Genomic DNA, 27,673 nt, shown 5'->3' with positions numbered 1-27,673 from the left:
CGGCAGGAGAAGTGGAGTAATGCAGATAAAGCAAGCGGGTTTGTGTATCACCTCTTCTAGTCTCTAGGAGTCCTTCTGCTCCAACATCACGTAGCTGATACACGCCAGGCAAGCTGGAGGACATGGTGTTTCATCATCCAGCACATGAGAAAAGTCTGCTGGAATGAGCTGAGCAGCCAGGAAGGAGAGAACCAGAATAGGAGAGCTGGGTATAAATTGGTTTTTTAAAAGTTTTCCCAATTTAAGAAGCAATGAGCTAAAACACTAATCATCAAAGAAGAAGAATCACAATTCTTGCCTTTTAATGTTGTGAATAAGGAAGAGATACAAGAGTGAACAGAGGACAAAATATTCTAAAAGAGATAAGATGCGGCAGTTCATTTAAAAATAATTAAAGATGACAGCCTGGATCCCAAGATAAGGAAAACAAGGATACAAAAGGAATCATCATCAGCTCAGTAAGAATCTGGCAGCTCTTTTGTGTGGCCTGATGTGTTTTCAAAACTAGACAATATTGTCTGTTGGGCAAATACCAATGAAGAGTAAACATAGCTGTATTTTTTTCCAACAGATAAAGTAGATATTACCTTAAAGGGGGAGTCATTATTCCCCAATGGACCAAATCCTGCCCCCAAATCACACTCAATGCTGTCTTTAAAATGTTGTCATTTTCTTTTAGCTAAACACGTTTGCTACCTTTACTGCATTAAATGGGATCGAAGAGGCACAGAGTGATCTGCTGAGCTCCTTAAAGAAAAAAAGCGTATTCTCTGGGATTCAGGCAGCTCTCCCTTTAACCGAGGCCAGGCAGCTGGTGTAGGTGATGGTAATCAGTGGCTGGGTGGGGAAAGGTCTGTGCTTTGAAGGGCAGGAACTTCCCCTCTGCAGAGGGTCAGGCTAGCTAAAAAGGAATATCACAACAATCTAAGCAACGTGCAGAGGCAAAACACCTGGTAAAATGAGCCCTGGCAGCTTTAGCTATGGGGTGAGGACTTGCAGCAGAGAGTGATGGCGGCTTTTATCGGTGCTGGCGGGTGCAGGAGGTGTTGGCAGCCTCGCAGGCAGCCTATCTAGGTCAGTGCATCCATCTATGTGCAACGGCTCTGGACTCGCTCCTGGAGAAGGGTAAGACCCAAGCGTGCGTCTCCTTTCTCTAGCCCAGGGACAGAGCTGTGGAGCATCCTGGCCTGTTCTGGGGGTGCAGGGGCTGGTGGGGGGGATGTAACTGCTGCTTGGGGTGGGTGCAGCTGTAAAGGACTGAGGGTGGCGCTGGGGAGCGAGAAGCTGAGACTGGAGAGAAATCAGGGAGCTGTGCTGGGAGATCAGTTTTCCTCTTAGACTCTCATAAATGCTGTTTGGAGACCTAGAGAAAAAGGCTGAACTGCCCTGGGACTTGAGGATGAGTTTCCTATCTGAGGGGAAATAGCAAGGCAAGGATAAAGCCCTTGTTATGAGAATAGCCAAATATATTCCTTTGATCTAGCTGGGTTTAAACCTCATCCATATGTTTATTAGCCTCCTCTTATCTGAGCCATATGCCTTCTTGCAGCTGCATTTCCCTTATCACACAGCAGCGGAAAAGGCTCAAAATGCCTAAAAAGCGTGTCACACTTTCATATGCTTCATAAAATCCCAGCTGCCACCCATATCTCTGTCGCAAGTCCATAACTGCCATGAGGCCTCCCTAATTTCCACTTGATTGCCCACTCCTTTCTCCTCCCAGTCTTTCCTTCACCCTTGTTCTCCCTCTCCTCCAACCACTCCTGCCGCACCATCCCCTTTGGGGACCCCAAGCTCTTGTTTCCTCTCTCCCTGCTCAGTTCGCCAAATGTTCGGCTGCTTTAAAACCCATTGGCATGAGAAAGTCTCTTCCCTGGCACCTTTAGCTCAAGGGAAGGAATCACCCCATTGTGATGCCAAGCAAATGCCAGACAGCTGACTGCTGCAGGAGGGTCAGAGGTTAGGGATGAATGCTGATAAAGTTCCAAAAACTGAAGCAACCTGCAGTAAAACGTAGGTTGTCAGAGACTGGAAGTCTGCTATGACCCTACTAGGCTTATTTGGAAGAGATTTTTACATGGCAGAGGAGTCAGGGAGTTAGTTTCTTTTTTTTTTACTTTCACGCCAAACTTCACTGAGGGAATCGCCTGAGACATGCAGAATTGCAGCTTTTGTGTGTTTGATTTGTCAAACCACCCTTCGCGTGACGGGATTGGGAAAGGATCGCACTGCGTGGCTGCAGCCTGACAGAGCTTTTGCTTCTAAGTTTATCCTTAGCTGGCTGTCAGCTACAAATGCATCACTTTTATTTTTTTTTTCCCCATCTAATAGATTTTTTTTTTTCCTCCCAAACTTTCTTTGTGGGTGAATTGGCAGAGTGATGCACCGGCTCAAGTAGAGACTGATCGTTGCGTGCACCCCCAGGAGCTCTCTGTATTGCTGAAGTTTCCTTTCTGGGCTGCTAACCAGGGAAAGTATTTGACAGGGAATACTGTGGAGAGGAGCACGCGCGTGTGGACAGAGGACAAGGGCACAGGCACAAGACAGACTGACACAAGCTCCTGTGTACCGCTTTACTGAGGGAAACGCCTCCAGAAAGTGCCCGGTTTTAGCAAGTCCCTCAACCTTCCCTGAGCAGTAGATTAATGAAGAAAAACAAGTGGGACAAGGTACAGAACACCAAGGTGTTTCTGGAGCACAGCCATCGTCCCCATGGCTACAGTCAGCAAAGGGCTGCTACAAAGGCAATGCGGCAGAAGAGCGTGAACAGGCTTAGGCCAATAGTCTGCAATAACGTGAACTACTTCTAAACACTTCTTCTTATACCAAATCTTAATTAAAATGAAAATAAATAAACAAAATAAAGTTGGGTGTATAGTAGGAAGACTAATTAGGACCACTGATGTTAAAGTGGCGTTCAGCCCATCCTCCAACCCCTTCCAGTTTGGCATTCAAGGACACCCTCTGGACCCCTCTGAGAAGGGAAGCAGGCCAGATGCACACGGTATGGTTACAAAAACAGGTTTATTGTCCTGCTCCAGGCTGTGTTGGTCACCTGCTGATGGTAACCCACAGAGCCCCAGTCGCAGGAGTTGTTTTACCTAGCAATCCCCTTTCACACCTTTTCCTTTCCCAAATAACCGACCTGCCTGTATTTAATCTTTCCCCATGGGCCCCAGCTTTGCTGACATGGCCTCAGTGACAGCCAATAAATGAGCATCTCCCTATCTCTTGAGGTTTCACCTAAAGGGAGTTCCCAATCCTCCTGTTTCACTCTCTGAAATGCCTGGTAGTTTTTTCCAGTTCCAGTTTGATTAGTGCAATCCCAGGTGTGGCCGGCCAGCTGCTTTCCCACTTCCATCCTCTGTGATGTTTGGCTCTTTTCCACATTGTTTTCCTAGTAGATCAGCCTTGGGGATGGCCACCTGTATGCAGACCTTAACATCCAATACTTCCTTCTAAAGACTGAAGAATATAAACCCTTCATGGCTGTATTCAGGTTTGATGCTTTCAAGAATGGTGTTTTCCATCCTCTCTTCTCCCAAAAAGTAAGGCTGAGCGAAAGGAAAAAAGGCAAAGAAATTCTGAATACTCTGAATTTCAGACGTATTATTCCAGTCTCTTGCAAGCTGTTCAGCTGGCATGAACAGTACACCCGGCTTCAAGGTTCCACACATTTGTAATTTTCTTGGCTAAAAAATACTTGCCTTCAAACCCAGACCAGGCTTCATAATAAATAATCTGGTGTTCATTGGAAGAAGTAAGGCCTTTTCAGGTACTATCAACTGTAAGCTTTCATCACATCAGTGGTTGGGCTATTAGCTTTTTGTGCCCTGTGTGGCTTCACTTGTTCTCCGTGCCCTGTGTTTGCTGTGGGACTAATTGTACCTTGCCTTATCAGAGAGATCACCTGCGCTCCGAGATGCCATTCGCAGCAGAATCAATTGTTTTGAGTTTTGACCTTGGAGATGGTAGGAGAGAAACCACTCTCTCTAGGCTCTCTGCCCAAGCCTGTAGCAACGCGAAGTGTTAATTTACTTTCTAATGTGTTTGGGCACGGGTGTTGCGCCAAGTGTTGGCAGAGCTGAGGTGAGGTCCTGCGGGAGCACACAGCGGAGCAGGAGCCTTCAAACGCTGAGCATGTGTCCGAGGGAAGCAGGAGAGGAGAAGGATAGGACAGGGTGGGTCACCAAGGGAGGAAAGACTGGAGACGGGGACTATGCCAAAATGGGCCACAGAAGAGAAGTAAGACATGTAGACAAGGGGCATTGTTTTGACCTTTTGTAACTGACATGGAAAGAGAGACTTTTATCCTCTAGAATTCACTGTTGCCAGTGACAGCTTCTGGAAGAAAAGTCCATAAATTTTGTTGCTTTTCTTAGTGGGAAGACGCAGTTTTGAGGGGGAAATCTTGCAAAACCCGTGTTCTGAGCCTCTGTGAGAGGGAGCTCTCTGGCAATGAAAGGCTGACGTCAGGCAAGCAGCTGCCTCCACACACTGAGCTCCCACCTGAATCACTGCTTGGAGACTGTGACGGCCCGGAGGAACTGACGAAGAGGGGCCTCATTTTAGAATTACCATACATAACAGCTTAGCAATTGTGGTGTATTTGCTCCTGCAAGCCATAAACAGAGCCATAAATAAAAAGCTTTGCCTGTGCGTGTGGGCCATAACTAGCAAGCATCCACCGTCACCTGGGTCCTTCCCCAGGTGACATATTGCAGAGCCTGCTTGAGCCTTCTTCACCCATGGCATTAGCTGTACTACCTTGTCTGTGCGAAAGCTGACACACCTCATTTTGCCGTGCAGACAAATCCTTTAATTTATACCCCCTGTTTTCTGATGTAAGACTTACAAAAGCACTTAACGCTCAAACACATCACTTTTAAAGAGCTGGAAACCGGGCTTCAAAGTCAGTGGTCATGCCTAGATGATGTGGCACTGGACTGTGAAAAGGATGGCACTCACTTGCATAACACAAATAGTGCAATCCTTTGTGGCTCTCCCAGTGCTACTAGCTTGCCTGGAATATCTGGAAAATTAGTTCAAGTGTCACCATGTCCCTGGCACATCTGTTGTTATAGAACTCCATAATTATCACGTATTACAAGTTTGTACAATGTAAGTGCTATAAAAGGTGAAATCCTACCTCTCTGAAGCTGACCATACAATGAATGGGTGGTCTGACGGTTTAATTTCTCTTGATGCTCCACCTGTAAAAAGGGAGAGAGAAAGTGAAAGTCCCCCAACACCAGAGTGCTATGGCAGTAAATGTACACCTATTTATTATGTATTCAGACAATTCAGAGCGCACAGAAAAGTGCAGGAGAAACAACAATTCTTCTGTCACGAAAGAACAGAAATACTGTGCAGTTAGACAAGACAATGAAGGTGAGATAAAACACTGAAGAACTGTATTAAGCAAGCTCCTACTTCCTTCAGTATATAAATGGGTCCTGCAGAGAAAAGCAAAACAAAAAGCAAAAAGAATCCTGTAATCCAAAACATTATTTGAACAAATGACCTCAGTTGCGGTGTCTCCTAGCATCCAAATAGTTCAACCAATATTACCAGACCATTACCGTCATAGGCTGTGTTTTATTATACTCATAATCCAAGAAAGGGAAGGAGAAAAGAGATTTGTCACAGGTGTGTTCGGTACAAATTCTCTACAAAGGTAAAAGTCTGGCGGGCCAGGAGATGGCCCCTCTTAAATTTACGGCGCTCCCCCTAGGCCTGTAGGACCAAATAGTGTCTGCACTGCCAATGCTGTGCAGTATGCTACATATTCGGCATGATGGTTAAAAGAAAGGCTGTAAATAAAAGTGGTACTGCTGAAGCAACAGCTAAACAGCATTTTGGAAACCGCTTTTGGTGTGAGAAAGCGTGTCATTTGAGCAGCAGCACCTGATCGACCGAAAGGATAGGGGAAGAGGCAAGGAAGAGTTGGGTGTGGGTCTGGTTTGTCTATTCATCGCTCGCCTCCTCTTTGCAGTCAGCATCACCCAAGGCAGACGTTCTCATTCAAGGCGTCATCATCTGCTGCCTACCATCTGGGTGGAATTGATAAAGGATTGGGGTTCTTCCTCCTGGTTTGATGACTGAACAAAAAAAAAATGAAAAAAGTACTTGAATCTAAAGGAAAAGTTCAGGGTTGTGGGTTCTTGGAAAGACTGGTATGAAAAGTAATCCTGTTGTGAGGGGGAGCTCTTAACCGCTCTTTTCTTTATCGAGTATAAGCACATATTAAGACAGTTATAAATTTGATCTTTTAAAATGAATTGAAGGTTTTTTAAAAAATATATACTTTTAAAAAGTAACCATTTCTGAAACAAATCATGTTCTTAATCCTATTTATATTTTTTTAATGCGTTCAAACACAGCCACTTGATTTGACCAAAATTAATAGATGAAATTCTCCTGGAGCTTCTTTGAACACTGTGAGGGATATAGGAGATATCAAAAAGCAGTTGCAACCTCCATTGCTATGATATTAGCCCACCTGACTCAAAAAATCATTATGAACGCCTCTTGCACGGATACAGAGACTTCTTTTTCCATCTTTGCAGTAAGAGCAAGGAAGCGCATTAATTGGGCACCGCCACGCTCTTGAGGGAGGGTGGTGTCACCATTCTCATTTCTTCTTCCAGCTTTTCACTGCACCAATGTCAGCAGATATCACCCATGTCTCACTTGATCACTTTGGGCACTTTGCTGTTCCCTGCCCTTGTCCTCAAAATGTGACACATGCAGCGGGTAGAGACTCGTTTCTGCATCTTACCTGAATGCTTTTTTTCTCCAGCAGGTCCTCAGTACTAGTCTGGAACCAGTGCCTTCACGCCTTGACTTCTCTCATTTAGTTGAGCATATACGATGCCATAACTTCCTTCCCAGGCAGATGTTTTTACTTATTTATGAAAAAAATAGCTATGCTGTCCTCATCGCTTTGGAGGGAAGATGTCTGTCCACCTTCGCTTAGTCCGAGTGGTGTGTTTTGCACGTGTCTTCACGTAATCGATAGGCTGAAGTTTTCAGATGCTCTTATCCTGTTGCTCTTCACCAGTCAAGTGTGTTTCCTTTTAGTTTAAACTTCAGAAGGATGATTCTTGTCAAAATTATGGCTGTCGGCTCACCGTTTGCCCTAAAAATCACTGGAAGATCACTGTCCTGGTTTCACCATCATAGGCCCCCCGTTCTGCTGCTCAGATCATGTATCTCAGTGCTCCTTGTCAGTTTTAACAGGATTTTGCATTCGGTTTGACCTGCTAGCAGATATTTCTATCCTTTAGTCGCAGCTAAGAGACTCTCCTTCTCTGGTTGAGGTTTTCTGGTACACAAACAAAATCCCCCACCACTACCTGTTGCTTATAGACAGGCTGAGTAGCCGCCTTCATTTTCTTTTTCCAGAAGAGCGTGGCTCAAAGTCTGTGGAATATGGAAGCAGTATAAGGCACTAGATTTGATGGAGACCAGTGGAAGTCAAATATTATCTCTACTTGTTTTCTGCCTTATGTTATACTCATAGATGAGCTGCATCTACTTAATAGGCATGGAGAAGTTCTTCTACTGGGGGAAAAAAAAGGAGATGAAAACATACAGCTGATGTAAAAAGCTGTAAATAAATAGTCAGAAACTGCGCTCATGTGTATCTAGTGATAATGTGAAAATAGGATTTATAAATCCCATTAGCTCTTGAAAGGAAGATCTTCTGGGATTGCAGTTTCCATTGCTAACTTCATTATATATATCACATATACAAGTTTTCAAGTGCCTCAAGTGAGAAAGTAGCCTGGGGTTCAAAAGCTGCACAACACTTGTGGTTTTCAGAACTCTAAATTAGCTGTTGAGTGCCTAATGAAGATTTTGAATAACAAACTCCAATAAACAAGTTGCTCTGTATAATTATAAGAGGAAACTCTTTCATAAGCCTCCCTTCCACTGATATTGAAAAAGAAATCCAGGAAAAATTGCATGCAAATAGTTTCCATAAAGTCATAGCATGCTGGGATATCATCTTCAGTTTGACTTAAATATGGATCTATTAAAGTGTTGGAATGTCTTTTTTTCTAATATACACTCTCCAAGCAAAAAAGGAAAAAAATGGGCTTCCAGTGAACCACTGACTGGTGAAAGGCGGAAGGGACTGGCACCTTGCACAGGGTGTGATGTTATCTGCTGTAATTATTGACAAATTGAAAGGGGAGGGTAGAGCACCCTTGGTTCAGAGATGAGACTCGCTGCCAGGGAGTCTGCAAGGGTTCCCAAATCAGAGGCAGGACCTAGATAAGCAGCTCCTTCATATGTAAGAAAGGATCTGCATTATAATGGGTAATTTAAAGTCTAAAAACCTATACCATAGGGCTAGCCCTGCCAATGGCAAAATACCTGTCAAGTTTCTAAATATGGTTTTTCCAAACGAGGTATTGCCATCGGCTCAGGCTTATTCTGGGTCTGCTAGATAGCATTATCTCTAAAAAATGTTTCTAGTTTAACGATTAATTCCTGCAGCTACCTATGAGCAAGGCATGATCACAATACAGCTTCGTGGAGGAAAAGAATGTGGTTCTGGAACAAATAAGAAAAGCTTAGCGCTAATGCTCAAAAGGCAAACGCGCTTCAGGGAAACTGGGTGGGAGAGGATTATGCCACAAAATATCTATGTTGATAAAGATTTTTTTAATTATTCTTTTGTTATGTAAAAAGTGTAATTAATTTGGATTGATCTTATGACTACAAGTACATATTTAGCATATATCTATGTACCTATTAACATACATATTTTTATATATGTGTATGAATATATACGTCATTGCTATTTTTCGCTTCCATCTTAAAGACATTTGCATAATGGAAGTATGAACAGAGGGAGTATTGATTCAACATATTAAACTGACAGGTACAACTATGGACCTCTCTTGCATTCTGTAAATAGTATTTATTGAAAAAAAAAACCCAACAACAAAAGTCTATGGTCAATCAATATTAAAGACAAGAAGTGGGACTGAAATCTGATTAATTAGTAGATTTGTATTTTGCCTCCCGAGCAAAAGGAGATCACGCAGTACGCTGCTCTGTTGTGCACTGTAGCACTACCCAAATACCTACTTGTGACAACGAAGAATCTGCCTGGCGCTGTGTCAAAGGATAGATAAGCAAGGGAATATCCCATGGGCAGAAACAGCGCGTTGTTTCTGTACAGGATAATGGTACCACCACTGCAGGAATATAACAACCCGCCCTAGGGTCTTTCTTAGCACGCCTTGTGCAAAAGGATTCAAGAAAAATTTTAAAACGGGAGGAAAAGGATATAAAAAAATCGATCTCTCTGCTTATTGCAGTTGAAGGTTAAGAGGTGATTTGACCATGATCCACATGTATGCGAATAAGAGAGGGATTTGATGTTTAGGGAGAAAATCACAAAGAAGAAATCTTCGTTGGTTTAATGACAAATTGTCACATCTCTCTATTCCCTGATCGGTTTGAATTCAGAGCACTTCTGCAACTAGCCTGTAATCTACTAATACAGATGAGAAGCGATTCTGAAATCCTCTTCTTATCTCATGATTGTTCAAAGAAATATTAAGCTGTTAAACTAAAGACATCATGAGTTAAGTAAACAGAAGCATCCAAATATAAAAATAATTTATCCGCTCGGTTTAGAGCATGGTCTCCAAAGACCATGCTTTAATTCTTGGTCTTGTTCAGGCATCATAAATCAGGTTCAGTTCTGGCCAAAGCTAAGCTGTGATCCCCCTGGCTGAAGTGTTTCCCTGTACTCTTAAAAGCTCTGTTTCAGGGATCGATGAGAAATATCTGAGGCAGGGGGAAATACTGGTGTAGAAAAGGCGCAAGTAAATTTGTCAGCTCCATCAACAAGTAGGATTTTCAGAAATCTCTTTGGGTCACTAAGAGCTCTGGTTTCAAGTCTGTTTTGGAGTTCTACAGGTAAATGAACAACATACAGTTGACAATCTGAATTTTTTTGTTGTCCTCTTGTGGCGAACTACTGAATCTTGCTCCCTGTAGAATCAGTGTTTGCAGTGTGGAACAAAGACAGAAATTAGAGTAAAGTAAAAGAAGCATAATAATAGGAAACATTATTTTTAAACACTCCGGTACTATTTTCTGTCTGATTGCAGGGCCACGGAAGGAAGGAGTAGTGTTCAGAGCTACACTCTGCTGTGCTGTGTGAAGAACCATACTGGTAAACGCAGGATTATTTCCCACGACGGACTGGTAGATGAAGGATTATTTCCGATGGTGGTAGGGAAAAAATAGCAGAGTGATCTGTGAGCAAACTGGGGGACCAGTGACAGGTTTGGCTGAGCCCTGGTTGTCCTGGCTGTGCAGCAGGAACCACAGCAACATGGGGAAAGCAAGGAAGGGGGAGGCATTGCAGGAAATAATACTCTTCTGGCAGATACTGAAACCACGACAGAGCAAGACAGGTAACTCCGCAGTGCTCTGAAAGACCAAGCGCCTGAGAGTTAAGGAAGCCTCAAGTTTTTTTTTTACTGTAAACATATACTTGCCCAGAGTGGGTCTGCAGAGGCAGCTTGGAGAAGCAGGGGACAGCCAGATTGTCATACAGTATTATCACCAGAGCAGCAATTAGCAGGACTCTGCAAGTAGAAGACTTTTCCAAGGAAAAGGGGGAGAAACTTGAAACAAGTTATTAAGTTGAGAGGGAATGGTTATTAAAGGTGGGTCTGCGTGGCCAGGCCTGCAGGCTGGAGGCTGAAGAGAGGTCCCTAGAGACATGCTGGTAAATTCTGTAACATCTGGATGAAGAAGTAATGCAAACCCAACCGGTGACTCAATTTGTCTGGAAATGGGATTACTTTTACATTTATCTCTCCCTGACACTGCCAGCTTCCCTGTGCAGTGTTCGACCCCTTCACTCTCTTTTTAGTCATCTTAAAGTAACTTTAAAGCCTATAGCAGTTAATACAGCTGTACAAAATTGTCCAAAAAATGTACAAGTATAGATTCTAAACATGACACATACTTCGTCTAAGTCAGATGCAAAGAAAATAAATCCAAGCAACACAAAAGATTGCTGTGGGTTGTTTTCGATAAAGGTAAACTGTACATCTCTGATGCGGCTTGACCTGGCAGAAAGTTCTGTTTTCGGCCATATAAACTACAGGGTCATTGAATATACTTTTTAAGGTTCATTTTCAGGTGTTTTAGGCTCAGATTTATCCTTTTAGCAGGTCTACAGCAGTCAGTGTGATTATTTGTGGCCGGGATCATTTCTCTCCATAGATAAATGTTTTCAGAGAGAACAGAGCAGATTATCAGCCTTGTCTCCTGTGAAACTGCCAGCTATTCATTACACATTTTCAGTCTGATACATATGATCCAATGCTAATTAAGCCCCTGCTACCTGTGCTTCTGTGAAAAGTGACTCCCTGATGTTTCTTGCTGTCTTTCATTTGCAGTTATGTGAGCTCAAAAGGAAATGTTTTTTTTTCTTTCTTTTATATCATACAATTTATGTTCTTAACTTGCACAATGGTTATCTGCAGAACTGACACAATTGCTCTGAAAATTGCACCTAGCTGATGAAAGCTACAATTCATTTTAAAACGGTGCCTATTCTCACTTCCCGTGATCTTGGAGGCGGCTTGAATACACTAAACTTTGTCTAAATTTGCTGGGCATCTCTGTAGAAGTATTCATTCGCGGGAAGCTATGGTTTTCATTTGCAAATTCTAATGGGTCTGTGACCTCCCGTGATATCAGCTTGGATCTCCTACTGAAACTAATGGGAGTTGCTTCGAGAGAGTAATGGCTTCCTAAGAGTACCTGTATGCAAAGACATTAATGCAGCTTGTGAGTTGTATTAACACCCACAGTGCACAAATAAATACCGTTCAGATAGAGTGTTTCTGTACAAATTGTCGCTAACCTGCACCAGAGGCAGACGTGGTTGCCTACCGTATTTCAGATCTTCAGTCTCCTTTCTCCTATTTTGTCCGTTCTCCCTAGGCTCAGCAGCTATAAACAGCTGTGAGCGAGTAAAATGTGTTAATCTAAGCCCACCTGGATGTGTGACTCTCGAACAGTTTTGCAGAAGAGCTCAGGCCACACATGCAGTAACTCAACATGGCTCTGGGATGCCTTGTAGAAAAACCTTACCAGCTGAGTGAAATCCACCTGCCAGGAAGCCCTGTGAAGTCTTCTCGTCATGTTAGATCCTGCGCTTTTGGACCCCAAACTGGGGGCCAGGGAGTAATTAAAAACCTAGCAACTGGGCTCATTGCTCAGTCAACACAGACACTGATTCACTTGATCAAAACCCCCCGGCAAGCCCAGCTTTGCTGTATTTTTCCCCCTATCAATGCATGGCAACATGACGTCTCTGTACTTTAGCTTTGCCTCAGGCTTAGTGTGTCTCTGGTAAACGTTGTGCTGCCGTTGTTGCCTGAGTTGCAAATACATTGCTGTTCTGCTATAGCTGAGGTATTTCTCCTCTAGTGACTTGCACTGATATTTTGATGCGGTGTTCAAACGTGCAGTGTCATGCTGGTTGCTGTCTTCTTGCTGGTTCTATGTCTTCTGGGATGGTTTGAGGTTTTTTTTGGCCAGCCCTTTCATGAAGGTCCAAATTGCTTTTTTCACACTCCCTGCAGAGCTTGCTATGGCACTGTTGCAACAGCCATCTACATCAACGCTCTCTTTGCAGTGAATGATCCTTTGCTTGACAGCCCAGATTAGATGCAAACTGTTGGCAATGGGCATTTGGTGTTTGCTAGATCAAATTCCAGGTATGCTTGTAATGGATGTATCTGGAAAGATCTGTCCCCTTTAATCATAATTACAGCTGCACTGTACAGTCTCGTATGTTAATTTGCTGCAGCAGGCTCCAAACAATATATTGATGGGACCAAATGACAACAGGTAACTCCCTTCCTGCAATGTAGGTAACATGGGAGGTCGCCCCATAGAAATGTGGGGTGATCCAGATAGGCAGGTGATACCAGGACATCCAGAGAAGCAAAACGATTGCTGCAATGAGAACTTTTGCACTGCATTTGGTCAAGGAAACTTGTCTTAATCTCTGCTTGCCTTTCAGAATCTCGACCAGGCAAAAAGGCCGAGTTCAACACAGAAGGGCTCTTCTGACACCTGGGTGTAAAGAGCTTCTAATTCGCCAGAGACTGTCTTATCTCCTGCTACCAGACGTAGTGCTCTGAGACCACCAGGCTCCGGTCTCAGCTCTGTGTGCCAGACAACGCACTCTGACCAGCATTTTCTATCCCTTTTGTGACTTGAGAAACGACAAAGAGACTGCACTGGCCATAGCCTTGAGTGGTTGGTAGGTTCAAGGAAAACACTAAAGATTTATCATCTTAGGATCTACACAGGAGGAGAAAAAAATTTTGGAATAAAACTCACGTTAAAATACCCTGTACTACTGTATTTATTTTAAGAATCTGAAGGAGCTTTGCTGTTGCTTTTTTGTTATACTGCAGGATTATCAAACATACACTGAGCGGACAACCGAGGTACTGCGTGAGCTTAAAGAAGAAACAGCTTACCTCGTACATGAATTTACCAGGAGCGTTAATTGTTTGCAACGCACAGGACCGGGTTGCCTGGTAAATCCGCACCTTCCAAAACAAAAGCCTATTGAAAGTTAGCCAAATGTCTGTGAAGGTTTCTATTAATGTTATACGTATAATATTCTGCAAGAATTACGTAGCTATAGGATAAATAGTATTTTTCAAAACATTTATCACATGAAAGTGTTTGCAATTGAAAATAACTTTAAAGTCAGAATAGAATTTCTAGCTTTCCTGCACATACTGGAGTGAAACCAATGATGCAGCTTAGATTTCTGCTCTTCCCATGAACAAATATTATTGGTACATCTTTCACAAGTTGTAGGCTGCAACATACATGGGTTTTAAAGCTCCGTCTCTGAAGTCACTCTGAAGTGAAGTGTCTCTGAAGTCTCACTGAGGTCGGCGGAGGTTGGAACAGAGCTAGCATGGATCAGGGGATCGTGGAAGAAAAAGCAGTGTCTGGCATGAGTTTGCCAGGTGAACAGTACAGATCTCACTTGAAAATGTGGGTGTAATTTGTTATTGCACAGCCCCCCCATTTTCCCCCCAAAGTATCATTTAAATAAAGCCTACATAAAGGTGTCTGCAGGCAACACAACAGTATCACAATTTCACAGTCTGTCACCATGCCAAGCCTTCCTATATTGTTGGTGTTTGGCTTGCAAAAGTAACGCTATCCGAATGGATTTTTCTAGCAGCGCAGAAGCTACTGATGCTGGAAAACACCTGAAGGAAATGAACGAAGAGCTACCGTAAGGGTAATTTTCGGTACACTGCTGGTCCCAGGCTAGATTAGAAAGTGTTGCTTGAGCAAAACAAAATAGCTGGCAGCTATAGAAGCTCCTCCATACTGCTCACATCAGTGCCTTCAAAATGGAAATTCATATTTTTGTGGCATTAGAGAGCTCTGATTCACAAGCTCTGTGTTCTTCATGTTCATAATATTAGCCCGATGAAACATGTGGAAGGGCAATCCTGACTATAGAGGGACCTCTGCACATTACTACAGGGTTTTTCTGGTTTTAAGGGGTGCCTAGCTAGTATGACTAGCCTGGCTTTTTGAGAACACTTGGCGCCATGGGTGCTAACTCCATTTGCAGCTCAGCACTTGGACAAATCGACCCCTGGATCACATCAAGCGCGACTTATTAGCACATGCAAAGAGTTACACTGAGTGACTTGGGGCACTTCACAGAGTCCCCTGTGGCTGAGGCAGCGATAGAAAAATTGTACCCTGGGCAGCATTAATCTGCCTCAACCATGAGCTCACCCTTTCTGACTCATCCCCTGCCTGCTTTCCAGTTCCTACAACAGGCACGGGGGTTGTTTTTAGTTCTTTTCCTTGCACAGCCTTGATTCAGTCCAGGAGCAGCTCCATCCTGTGCTCTGAAGGAGGAAGGTCCTGTGCAGAGCGCTGCCTATGAACACATGTCACAGCCCACGATAAAGTGTGTATATAAGCACACCACGGTAAGGCTGCAAGGGCAATATTAGTTCTCCCACTTCTTGATTTCCAAACACTTTTCTTTCCAAACCTCTATTGTTGTATACTCTCTGGTGTATAATTATTTTAAGCGCAATGTCTCACGTTCCCATGCTAAACAGTCACTGCTGCATAAGTAGTCCAAAAATGAATTAAATTGTGCTTAGACAAAAAAAAAATGAAACCTGCACTGTCCAGGATATGCAAGTCAACTGCTTCATCTATTCTATTTCTTGCCTGGAGGACTTACTGTGTCTCCAAATTCTTCTTGCTGCTTCAGAATACCATGCATCCAGGTATAATATTCTATGCGATAGGCATATGATTACAATTATACTTTTAAACATCTTTATACAGAACACATTACACTCAAAATTAAGTATTATTTTTATGTGATGAAAATTAGTGAAAACATGTGATGCAAGTATGGGCTTATACACGCATGAAATAACTGAATGAGTCACACAGGACTCCTTTTGATAATATGACTTTTTTTTTTTTTCCTTCACTCTGTCACAGCTCTTTAACTTCATCCTCCCTCGGATAATGCTATTTGAATAACGGGTTGTTTTCATGAAAAGTCTTGTGACAAGGAAGAGTTATATTAAAATGACACAGGTAACAGAAAGGCAGCATAGTCCTTTATTTTGCATGTGATGTTGGCAGTTCAAAACCCTGGAGCTGGTCATATTCTTTGGAACTGTTTTGCTTCATGGCTTAAAACTCCCAGCGTTTTGCTTTCTAATGCTTTGAAATAAACAGGATAGCTTAACTTCCTGCTCCCTCGGAGGCTGGTGAGAATTCAGCTAGATCCCAAAAGATTTCAGGAGAAAGTGGCTTGGGGCGTTCTCTATTTGGAGAGCAGTCAGGATATCTTTCCAAAGCCTTTGCTTGACCCAGCACTCGGGCAGGATAGTCTTGAGGGGAAAAAACATGACTTTTCACAAAGTTGCAAATGGACCTGTAGAAGAGAAGCGCTGAACAGCAGGACTCTCCTGCCTGAAGCAGCCAGAATTTGGTCTAAGCAGAAGTGGGGACGCTGCATAAAAAGATTTTTACTGCCCACATCAATTCTGATTCGTCCCATAGAAATGCGTAGCGATATTTTAACAGGTATTATCAACACTTTGTCTCGGTTTGCACGCCTAATCACAACCCATCCATTTGGAGAGCACTGGTTTTATTTCAGGCAGTAAGAGGAACTCGACAGAAAAGATAGAGAACATGCATATTGATCAGCGAATGCTTAAATACTCTTACGAACACTAGTAAAAGCAAATTGCAGTCTTTAAATAAAAATAGACTATTTTCTTAGGAAGAAATCTGATCTCTACCTTCTTCCCAGGATTTCACTGATACTTGAGGTTTTTATTCATAGCAGTATGAATACCGTATTATGCACAGTCATTGCAAAGTTGTCCCTCCACTTCTCCAACTTACTTTTATTACCCAAAATAAAATATAGCTAGAGTGGTGTTTCTTACATATGGAAAAATAACACACATCTTCTACAGCGCCTTTCTTTTAGGAGATGAGAAAATTTCACTTGTATTCCAATTCAGTGAAAATGCTGAGATGAAATGTAATTCTTCAACCTATTTTATGGACACAAAAGACGCGGAAGCGGGAAAATCCAAAGCCTTAGGACATACAGCTCAAATTCTGTAAAGAAACAGATGGAAGCTGTAGGCTTCAGTCTTTATAACAGTTGTCAACTGATCTTCAGTCTTCATCACAGTTTTCAACTGGTACATACCTGGCATGGATCTGAAAGGAAGAAAATAGTTTATTAGGCTGAAATCTTGCACACTGCCAGCTTAGAAACAAGTAGTACATAGACTATTGGGCATATTTGCAAGTAATAATCAAAATCACGGCAGAAATTCTGTTTTCTGTGAGGTGATATGTGTGATCGGCAGTCTCTGAATGTTATGCTGAAAACTCTACAGAGAAAAACACTTAAACCCAGGACCAATTTAGTACAAACAAATAGTTCCAAGTTCTCTTACACAGAGTTATTTCCAAGTTTATATGGCTGCAAAACCACCCCTGCAGATATTTGGCTCCTTGTGTTTGAGCCATGACATTGACATCTGTCATATCCACAGGTGCTCCCATGCGGAGAATTACTTTTTTTTTTTTTTCGCTTTCCCAGGTTACTAGTTTCTTAACGCTCATTGTGACAGTATTTGCTTGCCCTGATTGACACTGTTGTCAGAGCGTAAGTGAAAGTATTTGCAGAGTACAAAATGCAGAAGATCATAGAGTACATTGCGTTTGTAGTGGCTCCTTTCCCATGGTTCAGGATCTCTCCGCGTTCAGGCACTACTGCTTGCTGTCTGTGTTCAGAAACGTCACCTTTCTGACTGCTTTGTGTCTCTTTGCAAGCTTAATACGCTTGATTAGTAATAACGAAAAGGGTGTGGGTGATACTGTTCCATTAGGTCATTTAGTAACGCTTATTCCTAGGTTTTATGCAACAGTGTGACTGTATTTTTTTCAAGTTGGTAAAATGAGTATGTTTCTCTGTGTATGTATCTGTTTAGGTGTATCAACCAGCAGCTATGTGATACTGAAAACTGGAGATGGAGAAGAGCTCAATAGGGTTTTGGGGGGATCTAGGATATCAGAGGATTCTGCACCTTACCGGCAGACCTCCTAAACCCACCCGCTGAGCCACCTCAGCCTATCCTCTCTCTGTTTCTGATTCCTGCAGGAGCAGAAGATGGCACGAGAGCCCCAGGGCCACCTGGAGAGCAGGCGTGAAGTCCCATGGCAGCACACAGCACATCTGCCAGAGCTCCGCTGCTCACCTTGCAGCCTGCTGCGTGTTACCTCCTCCCAGGTAATGAGAAGGGTTGTGTTTTCCCTGGTGACTTCTGCACATCCTCTGTAGTGTCTTTATGCGTCTCTCCTTGCTTCTCGCTAGCTGACAAGCTTCTGTCCCCTGTGGCCAGCGTAGCACAAAATGAGCATGTGTTAGAAGAGGTCTTGGGCCTGGTCTTACACCTTGAGCAGCTGGCAAGGCAGAAAATAAAACAGAATAGTTGAGGTGGGAAGGCACCTCTGAAGATCACCTCATCCAACCACCCTGCTCAATCAGGGCCAGCTAGGTCATGCACAGGACCATGTCCAGAGTTGGTAAAGCTTTTAAAACAAAGGTCAGAATAGCCTCCAACAACTTTCAGAATAGCTTTTCTATTATTATTATTATTTTCATGGCTAAACCACTTCAAAATTCTGCAGGTTTTAGGGAGCCTCTCCTACTTGTATTCTCAGGGCCGGGCCAGAGGCCCCAAGCGTGCACTGACCTTGCCTTGCAAGGGCACAGGGTGTCGCATAGATCGAACTCATACATTCTGGGTAGGTAAACCGCACTGACCCTTGATGTTCATAGCCAAAGTACTGGAGGGAGCCTTAGCATACAACTCACCTGAAAATAGGATGGTTTAATGCACTTTCTGCCCTAAAGATGTCTTAAAACAGGGAGAAAAGCCGTGGAGCTCATATTTAGAAAAATAAGTCTTTAGTCTTTTAAAATATAATAAAAGAGACTGAAAGAATTAACCCTCTGCTGCACAAAATAATTTTAGCACAATGCAGATACTGACTCTGAAACACATCGATCCTTTCTGAAAGTGTGGAGGACCCCTTGAAAACAGCCAGTGTGAAGGAACTGCATTGTGTGATTTTTCTGTTGTCAGGGCAATGCCAAAGAATGTCAAAGTGTTTCTGGAAATCCAAGCAGTTTCTATATCACATTGACATAAAAAAACTTGCTCCTAAACGTCTGTACAAATGCACCTGCAAACGAGAAGAGTGTAAAAATATGCATCCTGTAAAAGAAATATTATATGGTATTCTGGAATGTACAGAATGGTTTAATTATGAACTAAACCAACTGCTTTTTAGAAAAACCACTTTTTTTCTTGTCATACCCTTCCCCCATTTTTATAGGCATATTACAGAAGTATTTCTCTCATGCTTGCTTATTTTGGGGTGGAGCGGTCTGGTTTGGGGTGTTTGTTGGCATTACAAAATTGTAAAAATGCCTATTTTAGTAATATTAAATGTCAGTCAAAATGTTCTTTATGAGGGAAACAATGACGTGCTTTCAGTGGAGCAGAAAGATGCTTTAAATTCCAAATATTGTAAGACTCCATAGAATTAATCCAGGAGATAAACCAACAAATTCTTCTGAAGACATTATTGTTACTATAGAAACATGCCTAAATCCAGAACGTCATTGTGAGGTAAAAAAAGGGAGAATTTGCTTCATTAATCACTTTCACTCTCCTGTTGCTACTCGGTTGATGGGGACCCTGGTAACCACAGTGTAGAGAGTCGTAGAGTGGTGTCTCCTGCCGTCTCCAGAGAAATAGAGGCCCACAGAGACACAAGATATTCTTCAGAGCTGGGGTTGAGAGGGCCTTTCCTTCAGCCACCATGTTGTGTGTTACAGAAACCAAACACCAAAACTTTGTAGTTGTTGCTTCAAGATTAAAAATGTCCTGAACCTCTTGTGAACCTGCAACACTGTCACAGCCCTGTCTTCTTGCATTCTCAGTCCAAAAGAGGCATTTTTTTTTATTTGCTGTTTCTTTATGCAGTTTTTCATTAATTGGTGTGTTGTGCTGCTGCAGCAGGTCACTGGGGCAAGCACTGCAGTACAAATTTTAAAAGTGGACGGACAATATTATTACTGAAGTTTTATATAATATGGGAGCACAGGCAAAGCTGTAACTAAATCCCAGGCTTCAGAGAGTATGGATGCTTTCCTCTGCCACTCCACCCCTGCTGTCTTTTAGGTTTTTAACAGCATTGCACATATGCTTCCACCTTGCCCGTTGTCATTTTCCCAAAATCCATCAAAGGTGGTCCTCTACATAGACAAAACACCTCCAGGAGCCAGAGCTCGTCTCTTGTCTTCCTTACATAGCATTTCAGTGTTTTTATTACAAAACAACAGGTTATGAGCCAGGCTGTTGGTCAAACAGCACAGAAAGTCAGATCAAGGATGTGCCTGGGGTGGCATGGAGACCTGCAGCATTTTTGCTTCTATCTCTCCATGGCAGCTTCCAGAAGCAGGGTCATGCCAAGATGAACGTTGATAGTGTTGGCAGCCATGGCATCCCTTGCAGGGAGCAAAGGCTGGCTTGCTGAGGTGACAGTCATGCTCTCTGGCAAGTGCATTCACTTGGCCAGAGTTTGTTGGATTTAGAAGTCAGGGAGGAGCTAGGAGCACCCAAAAACATGTCTGTTGAACTCCCCATTAAACTTTTTACATGCTCCCTGCAACGTAATACAGAAAATCTTGTGTGAAGGCAGGAAAGGACCTTTTGGTCCAGCTCCTTGGGACTAAGTTAGAAAGGAGAGGGCACTTGCAATGGCTGTTTCTAACCTGGGGATCTCTCAGCTTTTCCAAGTACCCAGGCCTACCACCCAGCCATATCCTCACACTCATGTCTTCACTCATGCCACACTCAAAGACAAAAACACACCAGCATGTTGCCTGGAAGATATCTGCACTGTGCTCCATCCTGCCGTTCCTCTACCTGGCTGTGCAGGAAGCCAGGGCTCACCACGGATCTGCTCCGTCAAGACACATCACCTTCCCTGGTGTCACCTGTGCATCGACATACAGTGCGCTGTTCCAGAGGGAGGCAAATTGAGCTGCAGACTCCTCTCATGCCACATCATGAAGAAGGTAAAATTACATAAAATCATGCAGAAGCTGACACGATTTCAACCATAGTTAAGCTCTCTTGAAAAAAATCTTTACAGGGTTAAATAACGATTAAACCAGTAGACTGCTGGAGAAACCATTGTCATAACTACAGAAGTTAATACAGAATACCCTCTCTATTGAGCTGTTTCAAGAACATGAATTTAAAAATACAGTTGGAAGGATGATTTAAGTTCCCCATGGATATTCAGTAGATTTTCTAAGGAGATCTGCCAAGGAGAAAATCCATTAACTTTTTTATCGGACTCTCTAGAAATCTCCCATAAATTGATTAACATCCAAAACAGAAAGTACATTGCTTTATTTCCTCTGAGAAGCAGCTTATTTGTAGCCTTAGCCCACCTCTTAGTCCTAAAATCTCTTTTGAAACTTATGGTCCTTTCTAGAAAATATATTAAAAATTAGGTTTCTGCCAAAGTCGTAATTAATAGTCAAGTAACCAGGAGTCACATATTTGCCTCATTTTTCTGTGTTTAATAAAATTTTACCGTATCAATATCCTAATATTTGTAATTTTAGATAATAATTTTTATTGATGCCACAGAGGTATATTGATTTTTATATGAATAAAAAAAAATAAAGTGCTACCAAGTTATAATACCTGAAATAATGAAGATGAAAACTGAAAAAAGGAATACATTAATTTTCTTCATGGGTGGTTCCTTGAAAATTACATTTCATACGAAGTTAATACATAAGCCTTCTCATTTGAATTTTTTTATGCTTCTGGATTACAGAGATCATTAATACCATTTTTTTTTTTTTGTTTCCATGCAGACAGTTACTTACTGTAGTCAATGTTCCTCTCAGGCTCTTTGTTGACAAAATAAATAAACTACCTCCTAAAGTCTTTCATTGTGGGGAATTTCCTCCAGCCCTTGAATCACTTCACAACGGTTCTTTGCATTTTTTGCAACATTCTTTAAAAAAATGAGAGTAGCAGAGCTGAATACTGTATTGCCATGTCAGCCTCACCAGCCCACGGAGAAGTTCTCCTGCCTTTTGTTTGCTTTACCCCAGCAGTCAGACCAACCCACTTTGCAATACGATTACAATAACAGTTTCAGTTTGGCACATAACAACCCATGTAGAGGTAAAAACACCCCTTTCTTCACCCTGTAGCAGACTGGAAAGGGTTAAAAGGAGTCTGCCTTCTCCTCTTGCCCAAATTGCCAATTAGGCACAACTGCTCTAAAAGGGAGCCCTCAAGGCACAGGTGAGCAGTAGGTGGAAGAGATGGAGGTCTCTCTGAAGAGCCAGCAGTGAGAGGCAGCTGGGATTGTGCTTGGGGGAAGGCTATTGGATATGGAAGGTAGGAAAGCAGCCTTGGAGAAGGGTGGGAAACGAGAAGGCTTCATATGAGATCTGCATGTAGGAAATGATTCATAGAATGGTTTGGGTTGGAAGGGACCTTAAAGATCATCTAGTTCCAACCCCCCTGCCATGGGAAGAAATGCCTCCCACTAGACCAGGCTGCTCAAAGCCCCATCCAGCCTGGCCTTGGACACTTCCAGGGATGGGACATTGACAACTTCCCTGGGCAACCTGTTCTAGTGCCTCACCATCCTCACAATAAAGAATTTCTTACTAATATCTAATCTAAATCTCACCTTTTTCAGTTTAAAGCTGTTACCCCTTGTCCTATTGTTCCACTCCCTGACAAAGAGTCCCTCCCCATCTTTCCTGTAGGCCCCCTTTTAGGTACTGGAAGGCTGCTATAAGGTGTAACATGACCTGTTGCAGGCTTTCATGGGAGAGGCAAGTGATCTTATTTTAAGCAAAACTGGTCTTGCTCACCCATGGTCTCCCATACATGTATGTATTGCCTATGTTTTCACACCCATGTACTGTAAGCAGAGAGAAGGTTGCACAAGTAATTGGTGGCCAGAAGTAATGGTGTGCAGTATGGAGGACAAGGGATGCAGGCCATACAGTCTTTTGTCTTTCTTGTCTCCCACCCATACTTGGGAGATCAACAGGCCTGAGCTACAGCAAAGTACTTTTTTTTTTGTTCTCAAGGACGTTGATGTGCATATCTGGTATTGGGAGTTGGAGTCTCAAAGCTGGAGCTTATAAAACCTACTCCCTGTGTACCGCATACCAACAAAAAGGAGGTTCAGAGCTTTAGCCAAGCGGCATGGAGATGGCAGAGACTGCTGTTCTTTTGCAGCAGCGGTCTGCCTGCCTAAACTCGCGTTTTGGTTGTTTGAGGGGTAGTGAGCAAGTTTTTGATCCGTGTAAACATTTTGGGATGGAGCTGTGGGGCTCATGGGAGCTACAGGGCTGCCAAACCTAACAGAGCTAAGGGCTGCAGCTTCCAGAAGTCCAACCGCTGGTGTGAAACTCCCATGCACTCTTGCTCTGGTGCCTACCAGTGTCTTGTGGTGCTAACTTGTGGCCTCTTATTTAGGACTAGGTGGTGGGATGATGTGTATCTGTGCCCCAGAAAAGCTGTGGGAGACTGAACCCCAAATAGCTCTTGTTTGGGGCTTCTGCAAGTGGCTATGGGAAAAGTGAGTTGCTTACGCTCATGCTCGGTAGCACAGCGGGTGGAGGCTCCTGGAGGAGGTGCAGTGTGACCACTGGTGGGAGGTTTCGGCTCTGAGTCCCTCCTCAGAAGCAGCATAATCAGCAGAATTGTGTTTTGGGAAGATGCCAGATGCTAACCTACTGATAACTGATGGGAATAGAATACGTAATTGCTTCTGTGGGTCCTTCAGCCTACCCTTTCATGTGATCTCCTCTGGTTTAGTCTAGTAGTCCACAGCAACTCCCTACCCCATCTCCTCACAAAACTTGGTAGTTGGCACATTGTTGTTCATTATGTGGGGGACTGTTGTTTCCTTGCTCTAGTTTGCCTCATTAAAATGTACAAAATAAACTTTGTTTCTTGGGTTTTTGGATATTAGGTGAAATGGTGAAAGGTTGGCTGAATTGACTCGCAACAATTATCAGTTGAAGCTAATGCTTTGTTATGAATCCCTGCTTCCTATGCAATCTTAGTATTGCAACGTTCCTGCACTAATTGTAATTGCAACATAAAGATTTTTAAATAATCAGGCTAAACAATTTCTCAAACTGCCTTTTAAAGAAATATTACATTATTTGTTTTATAGATTTTTTTTTTTCTAATAAGGAGATGTAAAAAAAAAAAATAATCATTGAGTGAAGCCTTGTTTTCACCCAGGAGGCTGTCTTTTGTCAGAGACAATTGTGCTTCTGGCAGTTTTAGGCTGTGAAATTTGTAGAAAGTGCTTGCATGGATCCCAGAGACCTAAATTCACTTGTTGGGTCATGGCTTATGTTGTGTAAAGTGTTATGCTTTGCTTTTTTCTTGTGTCTTTCATAAAGCTCTAATAACGGTCCAGGTTACAAAGAATTGCACAGATGTAGGAACAAAGACATAATTGATTCTCTCATGATGAAGCAGCAAATTGTATCAAGATATCTCACATCCTTCTTATTTCCCTACCCTCCACCTAACATTCTCTTGAGTATTGTTCAAATTGTTTTGAGTAAAGTATATTCCCATTGGCTAGCTTGGAGAACGCCAACCACTCTTGCTAAGTGTCTTAATGCTCTATCACTCTGTTAGTCATACCAGAGGTAAAAAAAAAAAAAAAGAGATGTATCTGCCAGTGAAGAACGTGTCTATAAACTCACTTAGACTAAGAGAAGACAGTAAGCCAAAAGTTGTGAGGGAACTGGAAAGGGAATAACTAAGTTGTGCCTGTCTGGACTGTATAAGACCCAGAGTTTCAGGCTCCGCCTTCTAGTGGTTCACAGAATCACATAATGGTTTGGGTTGAAAGGGACCTTAAAGATCATCTAGTTCCAACCCCCCTGCCATGGGCAGGGACACCTCCCACTAGACCAGGCTGCTCAAAGCCCCATCCAGCCTGGCCTTGAACACTTCCAGGGATGGGGCATCCACAGCTTCCCTGGGCAACCTGTTCCAGTGCCTCACCACCCTGACAGTAAAGAATTTCTTCCTGATATCCAATCTAAATCTACCCTCTTTCAGTTTGAGGCCATTACCCCGTGTCCTATCACTACAATCCCTGATAAAGAGTCCCTCCCCATCTCTCCTGTAGGCCCCCTTTTAGGTACTGGAAGGCCACTATAAGGTCTCCTTGGAGCCTTTTTTTCTCCAGGCTGAACAACCCCAATTCTCTCATCCTGTCCTCATAGGAGAGGTGCTCCAGCCCTCTGATGATCTTCGTGGCCCTCCGCTGGACCCTTTCCAACAGGTCCATGTCCTTCTTGTGTTGAGGACTCCAGAGCTGGACACAGTACTCCAGGTGGGGTCTCACCAGAGCAGAATAGAGGGGGAGAATCACCTCCCTCGACCTGCTAGCTACATTTCTTTTGAGGCAGTCCAGGATGCAGTTGGCTTTCTGGGCTGCAAGTGCACATTGCCTGCTCATGTTGAGCTTCTTGTCTACCAGCACCCTCAAGTCCTTCTCCTCAGGGCTGCTCTCAAGCCATACTCTGCCCAACCTGTATTTGTGCCTGGGGTTGCCATGACCCAGGTGCAGGACCTTGCACGTGGCCTGGTTGAACTTCATGAGGTTTGCACAGGCCCACCTCTCAAGCCTGTCAAGGTCCCTCTGGATGGCATCCCTTCCCTCCAGTGTGCTGACTGTGCCACACAGCTTGTTGTTGTTGGCAAACTTGCTGACGGTGCACTCAATCCTACTGGCCATGTCACTGACAAAGATGTTAAACAGTTACAGCTCCCTTGCATAGCAGGAACAAATGGAGTGAAATTTTGAAATACTGTGAATAAAAGAATTGATCTGATGGGGTTTGAGGGAGACAACTGCGTGTACTGGGGCAGTAAAGAATAAATATTGTTGCCTGGGTGTATGTTTCAGGAGAAGCAAAGGTCATATCTGAGGCAGATGCTGCTGGTGGAGTGATGTGGGTAGGATGCATGGCTAATCATGTGTTGAAGCTGAGTGTGTATTCAAGGCTTTGCCTGCATTCTGTGTGTATGATCTCCACAGTCCTCTGCTTCTGTTAAACTGGTTTGCTAGTCAGGCATTTTCTGAATAGTCTGTCAGACCACAGGCAGCATGTTCTTCTTCTGAAAGTTAGACTAGAGGTGGCTAGAACTTCATGGCCTTATGTTGAACAGTCTGTAGACCCAGGACACCTGCAGATGGGGATTCTGGATGTGCAGAGCACCACTGTTGGTCCCTGCTGTTCCGGGGTGAAATGAAGAGAAAGCCATCCCTGGAATTGCACCCAACTGACTCCCTGGAGAAGAGGCTTTTATCCGTATGCCCCGCTTTCCCCGCTCTGTTTACTGAGGTGCACACAAAACATTATTTACGAGGAGTCCACAACTCTTAGAAGCTCTTGTCAGTGTAAGTAAATTGGCATGCACTTCCTGTCCTACCCTATTCTGTAGTTCCTTATTATCTCTTTGGGTATATAATAGAGATTTGTATTAAGATTTGCCTTTGAGATTTGTGTCAAATGCTTCCGCAATGGTTTTAAGCTTGATTTTTTTAATTCCCTAAATGTGTTAACAGCTAACAACCATTGAGTTTGTTTCCTAATGCAACTCATTTAATGCACACTGTAAAATACAGTAAGGATTGAATTACGTGGGTATGCGATTATGCTTGCAAAAATGTATTGCAATGAGCTTTTCAATTTATAGGCAGGAAATGAAGCTCTGCAATTATGGGACAACATAAAATCAGAGCAGTGAAATTGGAATTTAGTCCTTTCTTTTGCTGGGTCTAATGTAAGTAAACATGATCGTGGCCCATTCGCTCTTCCATGTAGCTATTAAAAGATTTCTGGTGAGAAACTGGTAATTTAGAGACTTCTGTAAAGTGCGGCACAGAGTCCAGTTGGAGGCCTGTAACGAGTGGTGTCCCTCAGGGGTCAATACTTGGACCAATTTTGTTCAATATATTCATTAATGACCTAGACGAGGGGACAGAGTGTATCCTCAGCAAGTTTGCTGATGATACCAAGCTGGGAGGGGTGGCCGACACTCCAGAGGGCCGTGCTGCCATCCAGCGTGACCTGGACAGGCTGGAGAGCTGGGCAGAGAAGAACCTAATGAGGTTCAACAAAAGCAAGTGTAGGGTCCTGCACCTGGGAAGGAAGAATGCCAAACACCAGTATATGTTAGGGGCGGACATGCTGGGAAGCAGCTCTGAGGAGAAGGACCTGGGGGTCCTAGTAGACAGCAAATTATCCATGAGCCAGCAGTGTGCCCTTGTCGCCAAGAAGGCCAATGGCATCCTGGGCTGCATAGGGAAGACTGCGGCCAGTAGGTCGAGGGAGGTCATTCTCCCCCTCTACTCTGCACTGGTGAGGCCACAACTGGAGTACTGTGTCCAGTTTTGGGCTCCCCAGTTCAAGAGGGACAGGGAACTACTGGAGCGAGTCCAGCGTAGGGCAACCAAGATGATTATGGGACTGGAGCACCTCCCTTATGAGGAAAGGCTGAAAGAGCTGGGACTCTTTAGCCTGGAGAAGAGAAGGTTGAGGGGGGACCTGATTAATGTTTACAAGTATCTAAAGGGTGGGTTTAAGGAGGACGGAGCCAGGCTCTTTTCAATGGTTCCCAGCGACAGGACAAGGGGCAATGGGCACAAGCTAGAACATAGGAAGTTCCGTTCAAATACACGGAAAAACTTCTTTACAGTGAGGGTGACAGAGCACTGGAACAGGCTGCCCAGGGAGGTTGTGGAGTCCCCTACTCTGGAGATTTTCAAGACCCGCCTGGATGCAGCCCTGAGGGATGTGCTTTAGGCAATCCTGCTCTAGCAGGGGAGTTGGACTAGATGATCTCTAGAGGTCCCTTCCAACTCTGAAGATTCCGTGATTCCGTGCATCATAGCC

The 27,673-nt window shown here is 43.5% G+C and overlaps 1 long non-coding RNA gene across 2 annotated transcripts; it reads left to right on the top strand.

Annotated features, from left to right (window-relative positions):
• Positions 1 to 1,064: 1,064 nt before the first annotated feature.
• LOC128907702 (uncharacterized) lies at positions 1,065 to 13,370 on the top strand. Of its 2 annotated transcripts, none has more exons than XR_008465703.1 (3): positions 1,065 to 1,125; positions 10,140 to 10,204; positions 13,082 to 13,370. It is a non-coding gene; the product is annotated as an uncharacterized LOC128907702 (long non-coding RNA). The 2 variants fall into 2 exon arrangements; XR_008465704.1 differs by having other exon boundaries at positions 10,140 to 10,263.
• The last annotated feature ends 14,303 nt before the right edge of the window (positions 13,371 to 27,673 follow it).

Source organism: Rissa tridactyla, chromosome 3 (assembly GCF_028500815.1).
Source record: "Rissa tridactyla isolate bRisTri1 chromosome 3, bRisTri1.patW.cur.20221130, whole genome shotgun sequence".
NCBI classification, from domain to species: domain Eukaryota; kingdom Metazoa; phylum Chordata; class Aves; order Charadriiformes; family Laridae; genus Rissa; species Rissa tridactyla.
Note: the sequence above shows the minus strand (reverse complement) of the source record. Positions and strands in the feature narration are given on the sequence as shown.